Consider the following 8,875-nt stretch of genomic DNA (forward strand, 5'->3'; position numbering starts at 1 on the left):
AAGTGTGGTCAACGTGAAATAAATCATAAAATCACAGACGTGTTCTAACTTACCACCTCGCCGTTCAAGGGGAGGGCTGACGCTGCCCAGAGAGGGTCACCAGCTGAGTCCAGATTAGAAGGCACAACGTCCAAACTCAAAACTCTCCAGATCTACAAAAAAAAAAAAAAAAAAAAAAAATCAAAGCATTTACAATTATTTTGTGTATATCAGGAATTACTCGATATATAATGGAAATTGAATGAAATGTAGTAATAAAAGTTTTGTTAAATGTCATTTGGTTGTCTTATATCTCAGGAACTATAAAGTTTATTAAAACTTAATTTATCTAGGGAAAGAAATTGTTGTTTTATATGTACTATTTAGGAATTTTGAAAACGTCACATGAGAGTATTCTGAAAATAAAATAAAATGAATTAATAAAAATCGATGACATCGTTTAATGCCGTCTGCATGAGTGAGCACAGAGCTATTCCAGGACACTGATTTCAAAGGATTATATGAAATTTTACAAAATAAGTCATGATTTTGTACAAAGGGAAGGCTTTTTTTTAGTTCAGATTCAATGCTTACAAATCATCTTAATGGTGGGGGGTGGACAAAAGAAATTGTCATTTTTATGTCAGAGAGTTCTCAAGTGAGCAGAAAACACACACACACACACACACACACACACACACACACACACACACAAAATAAAAATTAGGAGATAGAGCAGAAGGTAAAGTGATAGGCAAATTAGCCCCATATTTAAGAAGTTAAACAGGCCGCCAGCCCGCTATGCAGCATTTCGGAGAGAAGTCAAGTCCAATGTAAAGTGAGCTTTGAGCAGTTTTAACGACCGAGAACTCAGACATTACCGGGCGCAAGTGAGAAATCGTCCGATCCCAGCAGAGACGGCCACAGGACAAATACAACAGGGTCAATGCGCCTGAGAAAACTCCGAAAGCAGAAGGCTTCTGATTTACACCAAAATAGAGCTTGAACTCATTGAGGAAGTGTGAGCCCACCTTCTTGGTGAGCAAGGACTAGAAGTGGACATGGAAAGCTGATGACCGATGACATTTAAGCCTCTATTAACTGCAGTCTAAACTGTGCAAAACAATATTCATTCAGGGAGTTCTATTCTGTAGAGCAAATCATTTTATCCTTAGAATTTGAATTTTTAAAAACCTTTCTGTCTCCTGCTTGCCTCTCCCCTTGCCCCTCCTGGTGTATCCATCGCTACATATCAATTCCTCCAGCCTAGATTTTATTGCTTAGGATGAACATAGAAAATAAAGGCTTCTTCCACGGAGCCTTTATCTTTTCCGCGATGCTATACATTACATCGGTCATTAGGGGGTCCTAGTATGAAGGCCGGAATATGTGAATTTATTGGGGGTGACAACTTCCTGAAAGTGGGTGGTAAGACTCACCCCACATTTCGGGGGTACAGGCAGGGAATGCAAGAGAAGCGAATGCCCATCGACTGTGTGGGCTACCCCTCAGAAGCAGCCCAGCAGAGGCCTCAATATGACCCCATCTGCCTCCTCTGCCCTCAAATTTGCTTGTCTGGATGTATAGGAGAGAATAAGCCCATTTGACAAAGAAAAGTGTTTACGTTAGTAATACTGAATATCTTTTAGAAAAAAAGTGAGCCGTCATCGACAACATAGAGTTACAGACGAGAGACCCTCACTCCACTTCTCTCGGCCATTCAGGCCAGCTGCCCGTGGTCTTGTGACTTAAATACAGAAGTTGAGAGCGAGTCCACAGAGTCAGCCACACCCTCTTGTCACCTCCACCGAAAACTTCCTGGGTGACCTTGGTCCTTTATCGAAACTCTGTAAACCTGATCCTTATTTTCCTCAAACTAAGAGCAGAACGCTTATCGCATGGATTTGTTGAGAAGTGTAAATATAAGATGTGCACACTGAGCCATGCGCCCTTTTCGTAGTAAAGGAAGGCTATCGTCCCTAAAAGTGGCCAGAATTACCTGCGATTCAATAACTCTACAGCTTGATGCAAATTGCACAAAATTCTGTAGCCTAGAATAATTCTTCCTTGAGACATCAGAAGCCACCATGGGGCCCCCTCTCCAGCGCTGTTTTTTCCTGCACACACCCAGTGACCCCAGCCCAGCCCAGCCTCAGGTCAAGTGACTACAGATACAGCCACAGGGCCAACTCAGTCCCCACCTGGAAGATGAACAAACATTTATCGGGTTTTAAAAAGCATTTGGGGCCATTTGCAATTGAATTATTTTCTCCGTTTGGTTAATAAAATGCATTCCCTTTTTTTAAATAAACTCATTGTCCTAGGATAGTTTTAGAAATGGAGGGAAAATCTCTTAAGATAAATATCACAGTAGTGCGTAGATGCTGTGTATCAAGAAAGATTATCTCCCCCTGTGACTGCGGAGATAAATGTGATCGCATTCCTCTCAGGCACTCTTTCTTTTGTATTTATTAATGCTTAATAAAATATTAATCACAAGAAAAATAGAGGTTTGGGTCAAAAGTTTCTGGGCACCATACCGAGCAGACTGGGCTGATAATGCAAACAATTTGACATCCCATTAATGAAGATGCCACTGTTGTGGGTTGAATTCTTGTTTTCCTGAACTAAGCAAGGGCTTAGTTCCAAAGAGATGTCGAGTTTGGCAAGCCTGCTTAAGCCCAGAGAAATTTGTTTCCATTAAGGTTAGCGATATCTTTCAAAGGGCACGCTATTGCCAATTATATTTACCTTTTAAGGCTAGAATTTTAAAGATAAGCCCAATGGCAATATTTCTTCTTAATCATTAAGCCTGTTCAGAGAGTTGACTTAAGGTAACAGTTTTGGATGCTGTAGTTAGACTTTGTGTCGTGCGGGTAAGTAAAAGGATACGTTTCCTATTTTCATTTGTATTTTCAATTTTGCTACAAACACCTGCCTCGATTCGAACTCTGGCTCTCTAACTTATTAGTTACGTGACCTAGTGCAAGGCACTTAACATCTTTACAAATCGATAGCTTCTTCCAAGATAAGGGAGATAATAGATCAGCACATGATTCTATTTTCAAGCTAAATATATCTTTAGTACATAGGAAAAAAACCTAAGACTTAGTAACTACTGTATAAGTGTTATTGCTAATATTCAGAATATTTATTGAGGCCCTCTTTTGTGCCAGGAATTTTTCTAGGTTGGATAAAGCATTACATAGAATATACATAAATTCCGGTGCCTGTGGAGTGTACATTTTAATAGGGCAGGTGAACAATAAACACTGAAAAATAAGGAAAATAGATAGCACTTAAATGAGAAGCACAAAGGAGAAAAATGAAGCAAGGTAAGAAATGGGAAACGGTGGGGGGCGTTGAAACTCTAGAAAGGACGCCTGTGTCAAGAGTGACGCTCAGCGTCTCATCCTCAAACTCGCCCTCGGTTGTGGCACTTGGTACCGCTGGGCGGGGCTGGGCTTTGCAAACCATGTCTCGGTTTTTCAGCAGGCTCCCCGCAAGGCCTGGCCGATAGAGGGTGCAAGGAAGACAGGAAGGGGGGAGGAGGAAGAAGGGGCTTCTACTTCCCACGCACTTCCCGCTTGCTTCCTGATGCTGTCAGATGCCCCTCCGGCCTCACTGTACTCCGGCGGCAGCAGAGAAACCCAGTTCGTATGTGTTCGCCACATACGCGATATAAGACCCGGTCTGATATGACATGCGGCACCTGGCTTGTGGGTCCTCCTCAGAGGTGTCCTGAGCCTTGCTCCACAAAGCCCTTTCTCCAAGCTCAGAGACACCACCCGATTACATAGTGCCATCCCCTTAACAGCCGGGGACCAAGTTTGCAAGGCTCGCCCTCCGAGCCTCTGAGTTTTGATAACCCCACGCCTTCCCTGGGGACAGCAGACATTTCCTGCGGCTGCTCCCTCTGTGCTCCCTCTGTGCTCCCTTAGTGCTCTCAGCGGGCCTTTTTCAGTTACCTGTTAACAGATCCTTATACCTAGCCATTTTTCTATTAATTTTTCTGTTTAAAATACCCGATGGGAGTTTTCTCTCGTGAACAGAGCACGACTGTAGAATGGATGGCAAAGGCTTCTCTGCGTAAGGACCTGAGCAAAGCGAGGGGGTGGGCCACGCAAATACGGAGGGTAGAGCGTTCCGGACAGAGAGCCACATGTGCAAAGGCCCTGAGGTGGGCCATGCCTGGCGGTGGTGAGAAATAATAGCAGGAAAGCCTGCACTTCCAAAGAAGGATCAGCAGAAGTAGAGTGGAGGCTGAGATGTGAGAGAGGACGTGGGGCAGACTATGGAATGCTCGTAGATGAGGTGACCATTTACTTCCCTGTCTGAGCAGGACGCTGTGGAATGCAAGGGGCACCATTAACACGAATGCTGAAATGACAGGCATTAACTGGGCATGCTCGGGACAGGCTGATTTGAACGGCCCTTCTGTGTGTAACTGTCAGGACCTTGGTTTTTACCTAAAGTGAAGTATGAAGCTCTCTGTGGGTATTGTGTCGAGAGATGACTTGCTCTAACTTACATTTTAACTGCTCCCAAGAGGAGAATAGATATGTATTTTCTATAAAATAAAATGTTTCTTAATTCAATATGAATTATTTAAGTACAGTCTTTAACAAATGTGGTAAAACGTATATGGGTTTTTGAGTAAATTTGATAGTAATAAAAATGCACAAGTATATCAGAATATTTAATATGAAATACAACTATTATCAATAATTATTTAAGTGAGCATCGCCTATTCTACTTTAAGAAAAATCCTTAAGATATTTGAAACTTTGAAGTTTCATAAATCAAAAATCCTGAGGCCTTTGACTGGTCCAGATGTTTTCTTCTGTTTGTGAAGTAGAAGAGAGAATGAGCTAGCTTACCTTTGTTTCATCACGGAAAAAGGTAAAGGTTAGAAGGAAAATTACAGCGAAGAATTAAGGGGGCTGAGATTCGAGGCCTTGCCTACCTGCAAAGGCAGGACTTTGCGCCTCACCAAGCCACATGGATTAAACATCTTTTCTGTCTAGCTTTATAACGTTTTATTTTAAACATTAAGCATGAAACACAAAGAAAGTGCATGCTGTTTTAATCTGTTGTTTTATGGAAGATTGCAACTTTTTTAAATGAGAAAAATAATTCTTTCGAAAGTAAAATTTCAATAATCGTAATTCTTTAACTCTGCCCAAGATTGCCTATTTATACTCATTATCGTTTCTTTTCTCTAACACCTCCCTTTGTGGCAAACACCGGGACTCTGGAAGCTCTGTTTACCAGACTCATTTTCAGTAGGGTTCCGGTTCAGATCCCATCGCCGAGATGCGCGTCCGCACGCAGTTCACTGCGTAAGAATATCAGTTCTGCGTATTGTAGAAAAGAAATATTCATCCATTATCTCGGTTATTCCGTGTTCCACTCAGGCTTGAAAAAAACTCAATTCTGTAATATTCTCTGTAGTATGTATATTGGGTAAAAGAGAGTTTTAACCTATCCAGAGTAATAAAACAGAGATATTTCAACTCCTATTTCGTTTTATTCTTGGTGACAGTAAGAAATCAATGTCAAAGGAAGGGAAATGTTCAGCCTGTGTTGTAAATAGTGGCCTTGAACATCTCCCTAGAAACGAGAGTGGTGATAGCAATAGCGGAATCAAAATAAGCAAGATGACAAAGACTGAAAATAAAAATCATTAGCTAGAATTTGCTTCTCTGATAATGTATTCTACTGAGAGACAGCTCTGAATTAAATGCCATTTCTGTTTTCTAAATTATATATTATTTATTTTCTAAAAGCCACATATTCTATTATACAAAACAAATATTTCTAAGTGAAAGAGCAAGATAATTGAATAGTTGAATTTCAGAAAGGCTACTTTCTTATTTTGAGGTAACTTTTTAACAGTGGAGTCATTTTTTTTCCCTAAAACACTTATGGAATGTAATGAAAACCATCTCTCTGAAAGACCTGAGCAGTCGATGTTTGTGTTGAGACTAGATTCAATTAGCACACCAGGGTCAGATTCTAACCGTCCCCCTCTATGTTGAAAATGTTCGATGACTCTCCACTAACTGCTGAATGAAGCTCCAACATCTCATAAAACCATGAAGATGTTCTAGAACGTCTGTCCCCAGCTCCTGTTGATGAAGGGCTCCAACCCACTTCCCGTTTGGCTCCATCCTATTCAAATGGATTTTTGCTCAAATAAACGCTTAACATTTCTAATATGCCTCCGTTTATCCTTTTACCTGTGTTGGAAATATTTTTAATTAAGTAAATATGCATAAAAGCAATAAATAATTGCAAAACACAGCACAGCTCTAGAAGATCTTCACCTGAAGAAATTTTCTAGTAATCTGTCCTTTCCTTGTCCACTACAAGTTATCACAATTTCATGGGCATGGCCCTTTTTATGGCTGTGGACACTGCATACACATGTAAACACACACATGCATCTAATATTAATATTCACAATAACCAAGGATTCATTTAGGAAACTATTGACAAAAGAGTGTGAATACTGAAGAAAATGCCTTTCCTCTAGCAACCACAGTCAATGGTCCTCTGGTATTAATTAACAGCAGCAAGGGAAGAGTGGGGAATTTTAAAAAGAAAAAAGTGATCTCTGAATAATGAAAGATCGTTAGATACCTGGGGCCTGAAGAAGCACAAAAATAGAAAAGTAAACAAAGACTCTCAACAGGAGATTCGGACAGTGATTTGAAGTAGAATAACTAACACTGTGTGTCCTTTATAAAAAGGGTGAGGTGGCCCATTCAAGTCAGAGGGCCTGAGCATGTTTTTATGCCAGATTTGCAATATGGCCAACTCTTTGATTAGACAGTGAGTCGAGTCGGCAGGTAGCAAATGGAATTTATTACACTTCTTGATATCTGGGAGCAACCCATTTTATTTGCCAAACCGAAGTTTCACCCATCTACACTAATTAAGTTAGAAAGACTTACATCATCTCAGAAAACCGGTCAGATGACTGCCACTTAATCTTTTTGATGAGAAAGAACAGAATAAATTAAGGCAAGTAATTGGTATAAAAATGTCTTTTTAAAAAGTCCATGCCGAGGAAATATTTTGAGAGGTACAAGGAAAACAGGGTTCTGTGGTGTATTTACGGAAAAGATGTCACGGAGGCAGAACTGTCACCAGTCTCACTTCCTGCTGGTCCTCCAGCACGCTGAGCAGAGGCTACCCACGGCCAGCAGATGCTTAAGCAACATCTTAAATGAATGAAGGAAAGACGGGATCCCCTGTGGAGCGGAAAGGCGGGGCTCACCCATTTTTTGAAACTCACTTTGAAACACTTGAGAAAAGCAGCTCAGCCTTCTCTAGCCATTGTCCCACAGATCGGCTCAGCCAATGGTAGAACCTGAGCTGTCATGTCATTTGACTCTGGATAAAAGTAACCAGCTAAGGTTTGGGCTCCTGACCAGAAGGGAGCCGGTCCATCCTCTAAGAGTGATTTACCAGTTTCTCTTTCTAGATGAGCTTGACTCGAAGATGCAGCAGTCTCCAGTGAGATGGAGACAGAGGCGAGGGGTGGGGAGCTTGGTCTGAACGTTCATTCAGATTCAGGACCGGAAGCTTCCATGAGCAGCCAAGGATTGTGCTCACGAGGTGGCGGTGCCGACCTGAGCCCAGGTCCGCAGGCTGGACAGGGAGGAGCAGAGCCGATGCACCACGCGGCCCAAGGCAGGGAGCGAGGCCAAAGGTTTCGTAACCTTCTAATCCCAGAGCGACCCAGATGAACTTTCTACACTTTGCCGTTGTTAAAAGATAAACTGAGGCATAATTAAAAGACTGTAAGAGTTTATTTGAGGAAAAAGACATTCGAATCGGGCAGCACCAAACAAGGAGACGTAGGAGCACTTCGCCCACAGGAGCTCAGAAGAGGCTTTTACAAAGAAAAATCAGAAGCAAAGCAAGGAAGGTATTGGTCGGCTGCAGCTTGACCCCTACTTGCGATGGGTCGTCCTTAGATTTCGATTTCGTAACCTTGAGACATTTACAGGCTTAGATTTTGGGTTTGCTACAGAAGCGGCCAGCATGAGAGCCACGCTAATGGTCTCTTTTAATCATTTTAACACTGTGATGACAGAACTTTTTATTCATCTTACAAATTAATATTGAGCTCAGACTTCATACCATGCACTATTCCATATGCTACAAATAAAACAATGAATGAATAAAACCCATGCTCTCTGGGCTTATACTTGAATGAGGAAGCAGATAAGCAAATGAAGAAAAAATATATTTTGTATATATATTACATACATGCATGCATATATATGTACATATACGTATACACATATGGATGTATATACATACAGCATATATATATTGAACGGCGGTAAGCAGGACAGCAGGAATAGCAATTGGATTTGATTGTGATCAGAGAAAGACTCAGCCCTAAAACAAGGAATTAAGAAGTCATCAGCAGAGGTATTGAAGGTCGTGAGACCGGATGAGATATAACCCAAGGAGTAGTAGAGATAGATAAACAAAAAAATTGACTTCAAAAGATTTCTGCTCCTTGCAACCACACAAGTTTGACTTAAAAGAGAAACTTACTGGAAGTGGCTAAAATCCCCCGAGGCCACTTTGCTCCCAGTTCTGGATCCCAGAATGCCCGGCTGTCTTGCCACCTTTCACCATCTCCCCTACGCTGAATATGGCTGACTGAGCTAATGCGTCCTTCAACCAAACACCCTTTATGGAAGCAACACAATAATAAAGTTGGCTTCAAACACAACGCTGCACTTCTTCAGGCTTCTCACAAACTCTTTGTGTCCCTCGGCACAATTAGAATGCAAAGGCCTCCATTTGGCTAGGCCCTTACGACTAGTTTCAAGATAATTTAATTTTAATCCTCACTAAATATGAGTAA

The sequence above is a fragment of the Pteropus medius genome, unplaced genomic scaffold, assembly GCF_902729225.1.
Source record: "Pteropus medius unplaced genomic scaffold, Ma_sr-lr_union100, whole genome shotgun sequence".
Taxonomy (NCBI): domain Eukaryota; kingdom Metazoa; phylum Chordata; class Mammalia; order Chiroptera; family Pteropodidae; genus Pteropus; species Pteropus medius.